The sequence below is a fragment of the Leucopleurus acutus genome, assembly GCF_964270905.1.
Source record: "Leucopleurus acutus genome assembly, chromosome: 14".
NCBI lineage: Eukaryota > Metazoa > Chordata > Mammalia > Artiodactyla > Delphinidae > Leucopleurus > Leucopleurus acutus.
The window spans coordinates 42,904,738-42,922,264 of NC_139156.1; the positions used below are offsets into that span (position 1 = coordinate 42,904,738).

Genomic DNA, 17,527 nt, shown 5'->3' on the forward strand with positions numbered 1-17,527 from the left:
GTTCAAAGTATTAAAGCTAAAGCAGTGAAGAAAACAGACAGAAATTAAAAGGTACTTTAATATTTTTATTCAGGTGACTTCAAGTTAACATACTTTAAGTATCAGAATACTTTGAAATGGTTGAAATGGAGTGTAGCAAAATTAGAAAGAGATTATTTGACATTGTTTTCATCTATATAAAACGTGTATTTGGAGGAGTAAACTATAGGGCAGGTTTTATCTATATATCTACATCTATATCTAAACCTATATCTAAAGCAATATTATTATATAATGGATATAAATTATATAAGACTGCTCATGAAATACAGCATTTAATGATGGGCTTCCTCTTTGTCACTCTAGATGGAGTCAATTTTTTTTTTTAACACCTATGCAGCAGAAAAGGACCTTCTAAAAATGCAAGGCTTACATTAACCATAATAAACTTTTCTCCTTAAGGCAACTTTGATAAACTAATCCAGACTCTGATCCTCCTTAAGAAATCTATTAATTCTCAGACTAACTTAACTGTTCTACGTTAGAGAGACAGTAAATATAGCAAGTAAATAAAGGAGATCTTGACTTTGAAGTGAGATAGCCTTGGGTGCATATCTTCAGTCTTCTATTTGCCAGTTATGTAAACTTAGACAACTTCCATAACTTTTCTAAACTTGAATTCATCTACAAAATTAGATTTTAAAGTATTTACTTCCTATGCTTGCAGAGAGAATTGAATGATATCATGAAAAGCAAAACCAGGCCATTCTAAATGCTCAATAAATGCTATTTATTAGTACTTTTCTTTTGTTATTACATCTCGTCCACCTAATTTTTCCACAGAATATTCTGGTTTCATCTGTAAGTTTCAACTGTATTTGTTACGTTAAAAATTGTATTTTAGTTTCCAACATTCTTTAGTTTACTATAAGTATTTAATTTCAAAACCTCATTCTGCTGAAGTCTGCCACACATTGAGAGATTTCCCATACTAGTCTGAATGTTCATAAACAGGATTTGCCTAGCTTGTCTCCTCCTCAGCTAGAGGGAAATACCCACAGTTCTTAATTTGCAAATGATTAAGCTGATTCCACCTGGGAATATTTCATAGATACAATGTGTTTAGTGCTCATCATGTTCTTAAGTCAGCCAAAGAAGGTCTTCCTAATCCCGTATTGTATTTGAAATTTTCAGAGGCCACTTTAGGTAAGGGCACTCTACTTCCTTCTTTTGTGGCAGATGTAGAATAACAAAAATTCTGTGTCACTCATCATACAATTTTAAGAAGTTGTCGAGAGGAAGAGAAAGTGTATCACTAAGAATAGACTAGATTATGTTGTAATAATATACAAGTTCCAGAATCTCTTTAACTTGTAAAACAAATGTTTTCCTCTTGCACATATGACAAGTCTATTGTAGGTTAGGAATGACCCAACTTCACATAATATTTACTCTGGGACCTAGGCTTCCCCACACTATTGGTCATGATGGCAGAAAGAAACAGGAAATAGGACCTCATGCTGGCTCTTAAAGCTTTTGTCCAGAATAGACACATGCCAATTCCATCCATATTTCATTGGTCAAAGCAAGGCACATGGTCAAGCCTAATATCAAAGGGAAAATGAATACTTGTGAGTAATAATACTGTCTACTACAATGAATATAATAGGAATGATATCATAGAGATATTTCTTCATTGCATACTTTCTATGTACTATATGCATTACTTCATTTCATCCTTATATTAATCCTGGGAGGACAAGCATTTGTCATTATCCCCACTTTATATACTTAAGAATTTAATTGAAAAGAATTTGGAGTCTGACAAGATGGTGGAATAGGAAGCACCAACAATCCGTCTTCCCACCTAGACAACAACTACACTGGCAGAACTGTCTGAAGTAACTATTTTGGGACTCTGGGGTCTTTTGAAGACTTGCAACTTCCAGGGGAAATCTTGGGTGGTGAATTTCAGTTAATTTCAGTCAATTTCAACTCTTAGTTTATTAATGGATAACATTCCCACCACCTAGCCTAATAGCAGGCAGCTGTGCATGTATTCCTGGAGAAGCTTGCATGAAGCTTGCAGGAAGCAGGGTGGGAAATAAGGACCCTGTCCTACAAATACTGGGGATCTGTGTTCTGAACACTGATTGCTCCTTCTCACCGTGGAGTTGCAGTCACAGAAGTGGGCAGCCTTTATTGCACTACCCACCCTTCATTGTTTCGAACACTTCCCTTTGACTGAAGTGATTTCCAGGGGATTTAGGGGCTGGTGTGCTTCCCTTCTTACTTTATTTTTCCTTTTTTCCTCTTTTGTAAGTATTAGGACATTCAAAAGCAACTGAATATATGGGGTAAATTACAGGGTCACTATAAATGCTGAGGGAAAGGCACAGGCTCAGAAAGGACCTAAGAAAACCTTAGGTTTACACCTCAGCACAGAGACAACCTGCATCAATCAAAAATAAAACAAAATAAATAAAACCCAACAAACTCTCGGAAAGGAGGATAATCTGACTTCCAGGGTTATTACATTATTCAATTCACATTGAAAGTTTTCAAGAAAAATCACAAAGCATGCAAAAAACCCCAAGGAAATATGAACCAATCATAGTAAAAAAATAAACCAATAGAAACTGTCCCTGAGGAAGACTAGACAACAAATCTGCTAGACAAAGACTTTAAAACAGCATCCTAAAGATATTCAAATAACTAAGGAAGAAGTGGGAAAGTCATGAAAATGATGTATGAACAAAATGGAAATATCAATAAAGAGACTGAAAACCTAAAAAAACAAACAAACAAACAAAAAAATGTAGGGCTGAAAAAGTACAATAACAGAAATAAAAAATACACTATAGGGATTCAAAGGCAGTTTTGAGCAGACAGAAGAAAGAATCAATAAATTTAATAAAGCAAAACTGAAATTATCTTCTGAGAAACAGAAAGAAAAATGACTGAAGGAAAGTGAATAAAACCTGAGGTACCTATGGAATACCATCAACCAGACCAACATATGTATTGTGGGACTCCCACAAGGACAAGAGAAAGAGAAAGAGGCAGAGAGATTATTTGAAGAGACAATGGCCAAAATCTTTCCAAATTTGATGAAAGATGTGACTATAAATATCCAAGTAGCTCAATGAACAACAAGTAGAATGAACTCAAAGGGACCCACATTAAGATACCATATAATGGAAGCATTTTAAAACAAAGACAAAGAGAGAATCCTGAAAGCAGAAAGAGAATAGTGACTCATCATGTACAAAGATCACCAGTAGCTTTCTCATCAGAAACTTTGGAGGCCAGAAGTCAGTGAGGTGATATTCAAGGTGCTAAAAGAAAAAAAAAAAAAAAAATGTCAACTAAGACTCCTATATCCAACAAAACTGTCTTTCAAATATAAGGAAGAAATTAACACAGTCCCAGTTAAACAATAACTGAGGGAGTTTATTATCATTAGACATGCGTTGCAAGAAGCCCTAAATGAAGTTTTACAGTTTAAAATAAAAGGACACTAGACAGTAACTCAAAGCTGTATGAAGGAATAAAGATCTTGTGAAGGTAAATACATATGCAGTTATAAAAGCTAGTATTAAAACAATGGTCTGTGACACCACTTTTTGTTTTTACACGATTTAACATACTAATACTTTAAAAAAAATTATTAGACTAAAATCTAGTATTAGTGTAACTTTGGTTTGTAACTCTACATATTGTTTTCTATAGAATTTAAAAGATTAGGGCACTAAAATTTTTCTGGTTTATGTTTTTGGACATACAATGTAATTTTTCGACATCAGTAACTGAAAGGAGTGAAGATTGGTTCAAGATGGCAGAGTAGAAGGACGTGTGCTCACTCCCTCTTGCGAGAACACCAGAATCACAACTAACTGCTGAACAGTCATTGACAGGGAGACACTGGAACTTGCCAAAAAATATACCCCACATCTAAAGACAAAGGAGAAGCCACAGTGAGATGGTAGGAGGGGCACAATCACAATAAAATCAAATCACATAACTGCTGGGTAGGTGACTCAAAACTGGAGAACAATTATACCACAGAAGTCCACCACTGGAGTGAAGGTTCTGAGCCCCATATCAGCTTTCCCAATCCACTGGCAATGGGAGGAGGAATTCCCAGAGAATCAGGCTTTGAAGGCAAAACTTGATTTGATTGCAGGACTTTGACGGGACTGGGGGAAACATAGACTCCACTCTTGGAGGGCACAAAGTAGTGTGTGCATCAGGACCCAGGGGCAAGGAGCAGTGACCCCATAGGAGACAGAACCAGACCTATCTGCTTGACTTGGAGGGTCTCCCACAGAAGCAGAGGGGGCAGCTGTGCATCACCATGGGGAAAAGGACACTGGCAGCAGAAGTTCTGGGAAGTACTCCTTGGCGTGAGCCCTCATGGAGTCCACCATTAGCCCCAGCAAAGCGCCTCTAGGCTCCAGTGCTGGGTTGCCTCAGGCCAAACAACCACAGGGAGGGAACTCACCCCCACCCATCAGCAGATAAGTGGATTAAAGCTCTGCCCACCAAGGCAACACCCAGCTTTACACACCACCAGTCCCACCCCTCAGGAAGCTTGCACAAGCATCTTAGATAGCCTCATCCAACAGAGGGCAGACAGCAGAAGCAAGAAGAACTACAATCCTGCAGCCTGTGGAAAGAAAACCATATTCACATTCTTTCAAATGCTTGAAAGACAGACAAAATGAAAAGGCAGGGGACTATATACCAGATGAAAGAAAAAGATAAAACCCCAGAAAAAAAACTAAATGAAGTGGAGATAGGCAACCTTCGAGAAAAAGAATTCAGAATAATGATAGTGAAGATGATCCAGGACCTTGGAAAAAGAATGGAGGCAAAGATCAAGAAGATGCAAGAAATGTTTAACAAAGACCTAGAAGAATTAAAGAACAAACAAACAGAGATGAACAATACAATAACTGAAATGAAAAATACACTAGAAGGAATCAATAACAGAATAACTGAGACAGAAGAACAGATAAGGGATCTGGAAGAAAGAATGGTGGAAATCACTGCCACGGAACAGAATAAAGAAAAAAGAATGAAAAGAAATGAAGAGAGCCTAAGAGACCTATGGGACAATATTAAATGCACCAACATTTGCAATATAGGGGTCCCAGAAGGAGAAGAGAGAGAGAAAGGACCCGAGAAAATATTTGAAGAGATTATAGTTGAAAACTTCCCTAACATGGTAAAGGAAATAGCCATGCAAGTCCAGGAAGCGCAGAGAGTCCCAGGCAGGATAAACCCAAGGAGAAACATGCCGAGACACATAGTAATCAAATTGACAAGAATTAAAGACAAAGAAAAATTATTAAAAGCAACAAGGGAAAAATGGCAAATAACATACAAGGGAACTCCCATAAGGTTAACTGCCAATTTCTCAGCAGAAACTCTACAAGCCAGAAGGGAGTGGCATGATATATTTAAAATGATAAAAAGGAAGAACCTACAACCAAGATTACACTACCCAGCAAGGTTCTCATTCAGATTTGATGGAGAAATCAAAAGCTTTACAAAAAAGCAAAAGCTAAGAGAATTCAGCACCACCAAACCAGCTCTACAACAAATGCTAAAGAAACTTCTCTGAGTGGGAAATACAAGAGAAGAAAAAGACCTACAAAAACAAACCCATAACAATTAAGAAAATGGTAATAGGAATATACATATCGATAATTACCTTAAATGTAAATGGATTAAATGCTCCAACCAAAAGACATAGACTGACTGAATGGATACAAAAACAAGACCCATATATATGCTGTCTACAAGAGACCCACTTCAGACCTAGGGACACATACAGACTGAAAGTGAGGTGATGGAAAAAGATATTCCATGCAAATGGAAATCAAAAGAAGGCTGGAGTAGCAATACTCATATCAGATAAAACAGACTTTAAAGAATGTTACAAGAGACAAGGAAGGACACTACATAATGATCAAGGGATCAATCCAAGAAGAAGATATAACAATTGTAAATATTTATGCACCCAACTTAGGAGCACCTCAATACATAAGGCTACTGCTAACAGCTATAAAAGAGGAAATTGACAGTAACACAATAATAGTGGGGGACTTTAACACCTCACTTACACCAATGGACAGATCATCTGGGCAGAAAACTAATAAGGAAACACAAACTTTAAATAATACAATAGACCAGAAAGATTTAATTGATATTTATAGGACATTCCATCCCAAAACAGCAGATTACACTTTCTTCTCAAGTGCACATGGAACACTCTTCAGGACAGATCACATCATGGGTCAAAAATCAAGCCTCAGTAAATTTAAGAAAACATATCAAGCATCTTTTCTGACCACAACACTATGAGATTAGAAATAAATTACAGGGAAAAAACGTAAAAAACACAAACACATGGAGGCTAAACAATACATTAATAAATAACCAAGAGATCGCTGAAGAAATCAAAGAGGAAATAAAAAAATACCTAGAGACAAATGACAACAAAAACATTATGATCCAAAACCTATGGGATGCAGCAAAAGCAGTTCTAAGAGGGAATGTTATGGCTATACAATCCTACCTCAAGAAACAAGAAAAATCTCAAATAATCTAAGCTTACACCTAAAGGAAATAGAGAAAGAAGAGCAAACAAAACCCAAATTTAGTAGAAGGAAAGAAAGCATAAAGATCAGAGCAGAAATAAATGAAATAGAAACAAAGAAAACAATAACAAAGATCAATAAAACTAAAAGCTGGTTCTCTGAGAAAAACAAAATTGATAAACTTTTAGCTAGTCTCATCAAGAAAGAGAGGGAGAGGACTCAAATCAATAAAATTAGAAATGAAAATGGAGAAGTTACAATGGATACCACAGAAATACAAAGCATCCTAAGAGACTACTACAAGCAACTCTATGCCAATGAAATGGACAACCTGGAAGAAATGGAAAAATTATTAGTAAGGTATAGCTTTCCAAGACTGAACCAGGAAGAAAATATGAACAGACAAATCACAAGTAATGAATTTGAAACAGTGATTTAAAAGTTTCCAGCAAACAAGTCCAGGGCAAGATAGTTTCACAGGTGAATTCTATCAAACATTTAGAGAAGAGCTAATACCCATCCTTCTCAAACTCTTCCAGAAAATTGCAGAGGAAGGAATACTCCCAAACTCAATCTATGAGGTCACCATCACCCTGATACCAAAACCAGACAAAGATACTACAAAAAAATAAAATTAGAGACCAATATCACTGATGAATTTAGATGCAAAAATCCTCAACAAAATACTAGAAAACAGAATCCAACAACACATTAAAAGGATCATACACCATGATCAAGTGGGATTTATCTCAGGGATGCAAGGATTCTTCAGTATATGCAAATCAATCAATGTGATATACCATATTAACAAATTGAAGAAGAAAAATCATATGATCATCTCAACAGATGCAGTAAAAGCTTTTGACAAAATTCAACATCCATTTATGATAAACACTCTCCAGAAAGTGGGCATAGTGGGAACCTACCTCTAATAATAAAGGCCCTATACGACAAACCCACAGAAAACATCATTCTCAATGGTGAAAAACTGAAAGTGTTTCCTCTAAGATCAGGAACAAGACAAGGATGTTCACTCTCACCACTGTTATTTAACATAGTTTTAGAAGTCCTAGCCAAGGCAATCAGAGAAGAAAAAGAAATAAAAGAAATACAAATTGGAAAAGAAGAAGTAACACTGTCACTCTTTATGGATGACATGATATTATACGTAGAGAATCCTAAAGATGCTACCAGAAAACTACTAGAGCTAATCAACGAATTTCATAAAGTTTCAGGATACAAAATTAGTACACAGAAATCTCTTGCATTCCTATACCCTAACAACAAGAAAGAGAAATTTAGGAAACAATCCCATTCACCATTGCAACAAAAAGAATAAAATACCTAAGAATAAACCTACCTCAGGAGGTAAAAGACCTTTACTCAGAAAAGTATAAGACACTGATGAAAGAAATCAAAGATGACACAAAGATATGGAGAGATATACCATATTCTTGGATTGGAAGAGTCAATATTGTGAAAATGAATATACTACCCAAAGCAATCTACAGATTCAATGCAATGCCTATCAAATTACCAGTGGCATCTTTTTTACTGAACTAGAACAAAAAATATTAAAATTTGTATGGAAACACAAAAGATCCCAAATAGCCAAAGCAATCTTGAGGGAAAAAAATGTAGCTGGAGGAATCAGTCTCCCTGACTTCAGACTATACTACAAAGCTACAGTAATCAAGACAATATGGTACTGACACAAAAACAGAAATATAGATCAATGGAACAGGATAGAAAGCCCAGAGATAAACCCATGCACCTATGGTCAACTAATCTATGACAAAGGAGGCCAGGATATACAATGGAGAAAAGACAGACTTTTCAATAAGTGGTGCTGGGAAAACTGGACAGCTACATGTAACAGAATGAAATTAGAACACTCCCTAACACGATACAAAAAAATAAACTCAAAATGGATTAAAAACCTAAATGTAGGGCTTCCCTGGTGGCGCAGTGGTTGAGAGTCCGCCTGCCGATGCAGGGGACGCGAGTTCATGCCCCTGTCCGGGAAGATCCCACATGCCGTGGAGCGGTTGGGCCCGTGAGCCATGGCCGCTGAGCCTGCGCGTCCGGAGCTTGTGCTCCGCAGCGGGAGAGGCCACAGCAGTGAGAGGCCTGCGTACCGAAAAAAAAAAAAAAAAAAAAAAAACCTAAATGTAAGACTGGACACTATAAAACTCTTAGAGGAAAACATAGGAAGAACACTCTTTGACATAAATCACAGCAAGATCTTTTTTGACCCACCTCCTAGAGTAATGGAAATAAAAACAAAAATAAACGAATGGGACCTAGTGAAACTTAAAAGCTTTTGCACAACAAAGATACTATAAACAAGATGAAAAGACAACCCTCAGAATGGGAGAAAATATTTGCAAACAAATCAATGGGCAAAGGATTAATCTCCAAAGTATATAAACAGCTCATGCAGCTCAATATCAAAAAAAAAACAAATAACACAATCCAAAAATAGGCAGAAGACCTAAATAGACATTTCTCCAAAGAAGACATACAGATGGCCAAGATGATGTTGAAAAGCTGCTCAACATCACTAATTATTAGAGAAATGCAAATCAAAACTACAATGAGGTATCACCTCACACCAGTTAGAATGGGCATCATCAGAAAATCTACAAACAACAAATGCTGGAGAGGATGTGGAGAAAAGGAAACACTTTCGCACTGTTGGTGGGAACATAAATTGATAGAGCTATGTTCTCACTATGGAGAACAGTATGGAGGTTCCTTATAAAACTAAAAATAGAATTACCATATGACCCAGCAATCCCACTACTGGGCATATACACAGAGAAAACTATAATTCAAAAAGACACATGCACCCCACTCTTCATTGCAGCACTGTTTACAATAGCCAGGTCATGAAAGCAACCTGAATGCCCATCGTCAGACAAATGGATAAAGAAGATGTATATACAATGGAATATTAGTCACCCATAAAAAGGAACAAAATTGGGTGATTTGTAGAGATGAGGATGGACCTAGGACTGTCGTACAGAGTGAAGTAAGTCAGAAAGAGAAAAACAAATATTTTATATTAGCACATGTATGTGGAATCTAGAAAAATCATACAGATGGACTGGTTTGCAATGCAGAAATAGAGACACAGATGTAGAAAACAAACATATGGACCCCAAGGGGGAAAGTGGGGGATGGGGGTGGTGGTGGTCGTAGGATGAATTGGGAGATTGGGATTGACATATATACTCTAATATGTATAAAATAAACTAATGAGAACCTGCTGTATAACAAAAATTCAAAAAATATATATAAAGTACATTCACAGCAAAAAAAAGAAAAGAAAACTGAAAGGAGTGGGTTCATATCTGTAAATGAGCAGAGGTTTTGTATGTTACCAAGGTTAAGTTATAATAAATTCAAATTAGTGTGTTAGCTTTAGGATATTAAATGTACTCTCCATGGCAACCATAAAGAAAATAGTTACAGAATATGCACATAAGGAAATGATAAATGAACTAAAATATTTCACTATAAAAATTAACTAGGGACTTCCCTGGTGGCGCAGTGGTTAAGAATCCGCTTACCAATGCAGGGGACATGGGTTTGATCCCTGGTCCAGGAAGATTCCACATGCCGAGGAGCAAGTAAGCCCGTACGCCACAACTACTGAGCCTGCGCTTTAGAGGCTGCGAGCCACAACTACTGAGCCCGCCCGCAAGCCACAACTGCTGAGCTCACGCGCCACAACTACTGAAGCCCACACGCCCCAGGGCCTGCGTGCTGCAACTACTGAAGCCCGCACGCCTGGAGCCTGTGCTCCACAATAAGAGAAGCCACCACAATGAGAACCCCAAACACTGCAACGAAGAGTAGACCCTGCTTGGCACAACTAGAAAAAGCCTGTGCAGCAACTAAGACCCATGCAGCCAAAAAAAATATCAACTAAATACAAAGAGACAGAAATTAGGGATAAGAAAGCTGTAAGACATATAGAAAGCAAACAGCAAGATAGCAGAAGTAAGTCCTGTAAGAGGCTCACTTTAGATCCAAAGACATAGCTTGGATATGACACCAAAGACACAGGTAGGTAACAAAAGGACAAATAGACAAATTGATCTTTATGAAAATTAAAACTTGTGTACGAACAGAGTGAAAAGTCAGCCTACTGAATGGGAGAGACTATTTATAAATCGTATATATGGTAAGGGATTAATATCCAGGATATATAGAGAACTCCTAAAACTCAACAACAACAAAAACAACCTGATTCATAAATGGGCAAAAAAACTTGAATAGACATTTCTCCAAATAAGATATATTAATAGCCAATAAATACATGAAAAGATGTTCAGCATCAATAATCATTAAGGAAATGCAAATCAGAACCACAATGAAAAACCACTCACACTCATTAGGATGGCTGTTGCAAAGAATAAATAAAAACAAGTGTTGGTGAGGATGTGGAGGGATTGAGGCAATTGTGCACTGTTGGTGGGAATATAAAATGGTACAGGTGTTGTAAAATACAGTATGGCAGTTATTCAAAAAATTAAAAATAGAATTAAGATATGATCCAGCAATCTCACTTCTGGATGAGTACCCTAAAGAATTGAAAGCAGGGTCTTAAACATCAAACACGATCACTACATCAAGAGATATTTGTGTACCCACGTTCATAGCAGCATTCATAGCTAAAACATGGAAAGCAACCCAGTGTCCACTGACATGAATGAATAAGCAAAATGTGGTATAAACATATAATAGAATATAATTCAACCTTAAAAAGAAGGAAAGTCTGACATGCTACAATATGCTCAAACCTTGGGGACATCATGCTAAGGGAAATAAGCCAATCAAAAAGACAAAAACTGTATTATTCCACTTATATGAAGTACCAAGAGTAGTCAAAGTCATAGAGATAGAAAATGGAATGGTAGTTGGCAGGTCTTGGGGCAGAGTGAATGGGGAGTTATTGTTCCTGGGAACAGAGTTTCAGTTTTGCAAGATGAAGAGTTCTGCAGATGGATGGTGGTTTTAATTATTACAGCTTTTTTTTTTTACTTTTAATAATCCCAGCCATTTAACTTAATTAATCTCCATTTAACATAACTAAGTAGGCACAAAACTTAAAGAGTGATATGAACTTGCTTTTTGTAACTTTATTCATTTGTTTCTTTTTGTTTATTTTGGGAGCTAGATACCAACGATTCTGGTTAATAGTTAAAGAAAAAAGCTCTAAATTATCAGCCATACCTTCTTGAACAGAAATTCAGCATTTCAGAAACTCAGAATCCGAGAGGTGCTATCCGGTCATATCTGAGTGTAATTCATGATATAATTAGCATCAGAGTGTTCAAAAGAAATCCTTTTCAAAATAGTCATTAGCCAGTGCCCTCATAAATCACTTACTTCTAAGACAGTTTTAAATAAATCCAAACTTTTGAAAGGGTTTTAGATTTTAGATCTCTAGAAGTTAGATACCACAAATGGTATTAGAAATCTATGCCAGCATTTCTCACAAATTACCCTCCAATGACGTGAACTTTAATGTAATTGGGGATATGGCCCTATCATATTCCTCTCAGGGAAATTCAAGCCCCATTGTAAAAATATAACTCATTAGGAACCATAAGTATTTAACATTATCATTATCCTATGTTCATTTTGATCCCAGACACCAGTTCTGAATTCCAAAATGGTGCTTATCTCAATCTAATAACTGCTAAGGGGCACAAAGCCAGTTAGATGCCTCTATTTTCAAAAAGAGTAGTCTGACAAAATTACCTCTATTAGTAAAATTGATGTTGCTTATGCAGAATCCACAAATTATTATTTGATGAGGCTTAAAAGTTGATTTCACCATATTTGAGAGAAACAGGTTGAAAGCAGGAAGAATTTTTTTCCCATTTAATGAGTTTTAGATTTTTAAAAAATACTTCTATTTTTAAATCTTTAGGAATAGAGTTCAGCCAATTAAATAAATATACTTATTGCATATTTGAAGAATTAGAACTATCTAGTGATATTTACCAAGTAGACTGCTAAATATGTGGAACTCTCTATAATAAATGTAGTTCTTCTAGCCTGATACAACACAATAGTCTCAGATACATGCAATGAATATAGATTACTATCCTTTGAAAATTTATATTTCTTATTTTGAAAGCTTATTTTTAAAGAACCTATAAGAGAGCTTAGTTTAAATATTCTGTAAATGTTATTTTATTTTTTAAAGTATTTATATATTATTTTAATTAATTTTAATATTTTATATATTTATTTTTAGTATTGATTTTATTTACAAACTTTTTTTAAGTTTATGCAATTGCAAACAACTATCCAGTCCCTGCCCTTAAGATGAACTCTAAGTACAATAGAATTGAAGAAACTAAGCTTAGAGGGTCAAGGGTGACTTCCTGGAAGCGTTCATGTCAAAAACAAGGGAACAGCAAATGCGAAGTTCTGGAAGCCAGAGAATTGATACATAAACAAAGAACAAAAACCTGGCAGCAGTTTAGTACTTCCAGGTACTGAAAAAAGAGGAGAAATTAATGAGGGTTTGCCTGTGATATCCACCCTATGTACCTAATATGTAACATGCAAGCAGAACAACATTGCAAAATCACCAAGAACACTCAGTGCAGAGCTTGTAGAAGGGCCTCAACATAAATTAGTTTCCACCTCTCACCAAATGCAACAAAGATAGGTTAAAATAAAACTAACTGCATTTTTCAGTGGTGAGGAAGAAGGGAGGTGGCATTTAGTGGTGTGGTAGTGAGTAGGAAACATGGCATAGCATAATAATAATAATAATAGTTCATGCAGCTTACTATGTGCCTGGTACTGTTCTAAGGACTTTAAAAGAACCATTTAAAATTCATGAAAAAGCCCTATGAGGTATTGTTATCATTCTCAGTTTCCAGATAAAGAAACAGGTGAGAAATTTTAAATAACTTGCCTACGGTTGCATAGCTGAGCCAGAATTTGAAAGCTTAAATTTAAACAGCCCAGTTTTTGCATCTGAACTCTACCATTCACCCACTGTGTGGTCCTGGGTAAGTAACTAACTTCACTAACATCTCTCACATTAAAAATGGGGACATAATGAGGCAATTGTGAATATTGAATTTTAAAAAATCGTAAAGTTCATGAAATATTATATATCCCCAATAAAATGTTAGTTTTCCTTCCTCTTCCTACAACCCTCATGGCTCTTATCCATTTATTCAGTGGTCATGTACTGACTGCCTATGAAAATATAATACTTAGCCAAAGACTTGGAAAAACACCTCAGACTGTTAACAGTCATTAACACTGAGATGAAGAATGAAAGTAGGCTGGTGTGAGATTTAACTCCTGTATACCAGTGCCAAGCCCATTAATTGGGCCTTATTCCTTTGGGAAAAAGCAGGAAGTATTAGGGAAAGTTCCCAAAACTACCACTCAGTAAGAATGAGCTCTATCATCTCCTGGACCTGAAATTATCACCAAATAGAATAGATGAGGCAGTTTGCAGGTACCAAGCATCCAGTTTACCCTAGTTCCTTTAGGTGACCTAGCCAAGTCATACAACAGGTACCAAAGACATGCAACAGGTCTGAGGTACCTTAAAAATTCTCCATTCCTCAGGCTCAATAAACTGGCTTTTATTATAACCTAAAAGCCATCTTTGTACTTTACTTTTGTTCTTTTTCTCAAACCCTTACTGTACTCCCTCTAGATATTCCACCCAGCTGGGGTCATTCTGACTTTGTCCTATTTACTGTTTATTTCCATTTCCTCTAGTATTTTTCATTTCAACTTCAATAATATGTGGTAAGGCTCTATAAAATTGATAAACAGGAGCATCTCAAAAATTTTAATAGTTTATAACCTGCTGTCATCTTGATGATCACAGCAATTTCAGTACACAACTTTAAATGCTACCTTTCATCCACCAGTCATTTCTCCACTATTTACAAAGCTACCAAACAGAATGTAATGTATATGAGAATATATATTTCACCATCTACCTTTGTTACATGTATTTTAACATGATACTCTTTTTTTTTTCTTTTCTCTTTTTTTTTTTTTTTTTTTTTTTGCATTACGCGGGCCTCTCACTGTTGTGGCCTCTCCCGTTGCGGAGCACGGGCTCCGGACGCGCAGGCTCAGCGGCCATGGCTCACGGGCCCAGCCACTCCGCGGCATGTGGGATCTTCCCAGACCGGGGCACGAACCCGTGTCCCCTGCATCGGCAGGCAGACTCTAAACCACTGCGCCACCAGGGAAGCCCTGATACTCTGTTTTTAATTCTGGATGTTATTTTTAAATTTTCTATTTTTTTGTTGTTGTTAAAGAAGAAAGTCCAAGAGAGAATTTTGATATGTACCCATTTGAAAACCATAGATTTATATAAAAAGCTTGACATAAATGAAGAAAGATGGGCAAAAGGAGTATGTAATTTAGGAGAGAGAAGGTAGTTCCCAAATTTTACACTCTTTGGAGGACTTCATATCAAACATCAAACAATCTCTCATTGGTTTATGGTTATTATGTATAAAGAATTCTGGTAAGCCTTTAACTTAAATATTCTCACCTAATCCTACATTATAATGTAAAAACTGTTATAACTTCAATTTTATAGATAGAGAAAAAAAGGCAAAGATTAAGAAATGTTCCCAAGTCCACACAGCTAGTAAGTATTGGAATCATTGTAAATGCAGGTTTCTCTGACTCTAGGTACTGAACTTTCAAATATTCTGTAAAATCACCATATTTGACAACATGGCAAATGACAAAATAGTAATAATAATAATAATTTGGAGTGAGAAAATCTTTGTTTAAGTCTAAGATTTCACACTTATTAGCTGAATATTCATCGAGTCCAAGCAGAGTCTCAGGATACTTCCATCCTGTGGTCACACCAACACCTGGCTCTCAAGTTCACTCTAGTATTTGTTTCCATTCCACCCAGACAAATGAACATAGAATCATGGAAGGAAATTTTTAACTGTGTGCATAACTCACTGACTAGAACTCAGTCACATGACCATTCCTAATTTCACTGGAGTCTTAAAAATGTAGTGGAGCTATGTTTCCAGGAAGAAAAGTTAGCAGGTTTGACATCAGCTAGTAGTCTCCTCCATAAAGTGTATATGTAAAGCCCCATTATTTGATTAATTAATAGTAATTGCTACTGCTAATTTAAGCCTTTGATGCCCTTGAAAATTAATAAAATAAAAGTATACATCAAAGGAAAAAAAAATAAAGTAATATGTGTGATTCAGAATATCAACATTTGTGGAGCTAACCAACGTTGAAACAAAGAGGCATTTCAACCTTTCACTTGGTGATGACCTACCTAGGAGAACATGCCTCTTGAAAAGAATTTTCTTCATCCCTCTCCAGAAGAGAAGAGGAAACACAAGAAGAAGTACCTGGTGCAGAACCCCAATCCCTACTTCATGGATGTGAAATATCCAGGATGCTATAAAATCACCACCATCTTTAGCCATACACAAACAGTAGTTTTGTGTGTTGGCTGCTCTACTGTCCTCTGCTAGCCCACAGGAGGAAAAGCAAGGCTTACAGAAGGATGCTCCTTCCAAGGGAAGCAGCACTAAAAGCACTTTGAATCAAGATGAACGGGAAACCATCCCAATAAACACATTTTGGATTAAAAAATAAAACAGGCATTTCAATATACAAAAATGAAAAGTGAACTACCTTGAGTAGACAGCAACAAGGCATCTCTCCAAAGAAAAATGTCTTTATTTGACTAAGCTAAGGTTAAATAACCTTCACTAGAGAGAATCCCAAAGCAGGAGAGTGTGCTACATAAAAATGTTTGTTTGTTCTTTTCTTACACAATATCACTTTGCATTCCAAATACTCCAGCTAATCTCATTAAAGGTTGGTGAGGGGAAGGGAGTAAAGAGAGAATTTAATTCAGCATGTAATTATTGTTGAGCTGAAGACCATTTTTTTTCAATAAATGAGTAAACTATGAATAACTTTTCACATACTAATTGAAAAACTTCAAGTGAATCAATATTAAAAAATACCCAATTGCTTGTATACCCATATGCCTACTGCAGACACAAATTGGATGAGCATTTTCTGACTTCCTGAGAAATTATCTATCTATATCAAAATATGTATCTATAGATTCATATCCATAAAATATGTGTGCATATCTACAAATTCTCAAAATATTCTGAAAATATTTATGAAACTCAATATCAACAAAAAAAGAATCACATTTAATAGGTGAAAGACAAATATGGGCTGAATTGAGGTACCCTCAAAAGCCAGAATTAGATTTTACTCTAAAATCTAAACTAATAAAATGTGTATCGAAAATACAGGATTAGCCATAAATGAGAGTAAAACAAGATATTGTGAATAAGTGAGTAATGGACTAGTTTGGTAAAGTTCAGCACTTTAATTCCTATGATATAAGGATTCACTGCTTGCTATGCAGAAAACTGGTTTATGTTCTTCACGTGAGAAAAATTAAAATGGTAGAAAAGTGACCAATCATGAGAGTCAAGGTGGGGGGTGGGAAGAGTGTGTTGATTCTGCTCATTTAACATGGTTCAAGGTTCAAAGTGGATGGAGTTCTGGCCAATCCAACATTAGCAATCTGATTGCACAGGTTAGGCTTTACCTGAAAGATATTTAAATCAGCTAATTGATTCCTTGTTCTCCACTTAAACTTCTTAAGAAGGTTTCTTCCAATGTATATTTTCCCTACAGAAGGAGAATATGCTAGAGAAGCTGAATTAAACATTCTGATTCACTTGACAGATTAATTTCTCTGTGTAAATGAACAATGACATTTTCATTCATACATATCAGTGGTTTATACCCATCAGTTGCTGTGAATATGAGTCTGTGCACAGAGACAGCTTTCCTCTTAAATTGCAAACAAACTGATCCTGGGAGACTGTTATCCATTCCTTGAA

The 17,527-nt window shown here is 36.1% G+C and overlaps 1 pseudogene across 1 annotated transcript; it reads left to right on the forward strand.

Annotated features, from left to right (window-relative positions):
- The first annotated feature begins 15,931 nt into the window (after window positions 1-15,931).
- Window positions 15,932-16,183, forward strand: LOC309971084 (small ribosomal subunit protein eS27-like; annotated as a pseudogene). Its single transcript has one exon. The product of its transcript is annotated as a small ribosomal subunit protein eS27-like (transcript).
- Window positions 16,184-17,527: the final 1,344 nt, after the last annotated feature.